The sequence below is a fragment of the Pygoscelis adeliae genome, unplaced genomic scaffold (assembly GCF_000699105.1).
Source record: "Pygoscelis adeliae isolate BGI_AS28 unplaced genomic scaffold, ASM69910v1 Scaffold1, whole genome shotgun sequence".
NCBI lineage: Eukaryota > Metazoa > Chordata > Aves > Sphenisciformes > Spheniscidae > Pygoscelis > Pygoscelis adeliae.
Genome location: NW_008824051.1, coordinates 2,795,742 through 2,796,810, shown reverse-complemented (window position 1 = coordinate 2,796,810; position 1,069 = coordinate 2,795,742). Strand labels below are relative to the sequence as shown.

The following is a 1,069-nucleotide window of genomic DNA, read 5'->3' as shown; positions in this document are numbered from 1 at the left end:
GGTACAACTTCTTTTGTCCTCACACAGTTGGCAGCCACATCTGAAACTCACTCATCATTATTATTAAAATCTATATGTAAACAATTAGATCTGCATTTTGTAAGTTAAGTACTTCCACAGCTACGGAAGTGAAAGTAGCAGATGACAGAAGCCTCCAAATAATATTTCTAAAGACTAATATTAGAAAAAGAGAGTAACACTTAAAAATGGACAGTTTCATTTGCCACAAACATTACTTGAATTCAGCTATCCGGAACAAGTCTATACATAACAGGATTATACATAGCTGTTATACAGTTATGTATACGGCTATATATATAGCTATATAGCTGAACCAGCTGCATGAGGGAATCTTTACAACCACGGAGCAAGTTCCCTCACTTTCTGCCGTCAGTCACAAATATTAGTTATGCTAACAGTTAATCTATTGCCATTAGTTGTTGACATCGAGTTGCTCTGCGAGACCTACCACTTTGATAAGAGCCATGCCCTGTGTTTCTCTCTCATGAGACTTGTGTACTTGCTTTGTTATTCCTTCAATCTAACACCGTGTTTAGTGTTTTATTGTTTAAAGAATAATAATAATTTATTAAATTCTACCACTATGTTAGTCCAAAACACAGCCTTTATTCTTAAATAAGCAGGCTGGATTAATCTAATCTCTCTCTGCTTGCACAGTACAGCTGAGGTCTGTACACAGAGTAACAAATGGACAGATGACAGCCTTTGCATTCCTTTTTGCTTTGACTAGAACCTTTTCCAGAGCGAAGAAGCGCTTGCCAAGTATTTCAGTTCCCTGGGAATCTCTACTTTCACACGCAAAATCCAACCTAAGAGCCGACAGGCGAAGCTGGCTCATTGCTGAAAGAGCCGTGAGCACCTCGAGAAGCAAGTCACAACCACCGCTCCATTTCTGACAACCGGCTTCCCGGGGAAGAGTCACCTATCAGGCAGGGACACGGGGTTTACTCAGGGCTGCTTCGGCGATGAGTAAGTCTTCAAGGAGCGGTGAACAAGCAGCACCTTCTGACCGGGAAGGGAGAAGAGAGGTGCGTCAAGCGCCACTGCC

At 41.8% G+C, this 1,069-nt stretch overlaps 1 long non-coding RNA gene across 1 annotated transcript in view; it reads right to left on the bottom strand.

The window, feature by feature from the left end:
- LOC103924998 overlaps positions 1-1,023 on the bottom strand; it is a 3,114-nt gene extending 2,091 nt beyond the window's left edge. Inside the window, exon 1 of the long non-coding RNA XR_664008.1 lies at positions 944-1,023. This is a non-coding gene — a long non-coding RNA (uncharacterized LOC103924998). The remainder of the gene's footprint in view (positions 1-943) is intronic.
- Between the last annotated feature and the right edge of the window lie 46 nt (positions 1,024-1,069).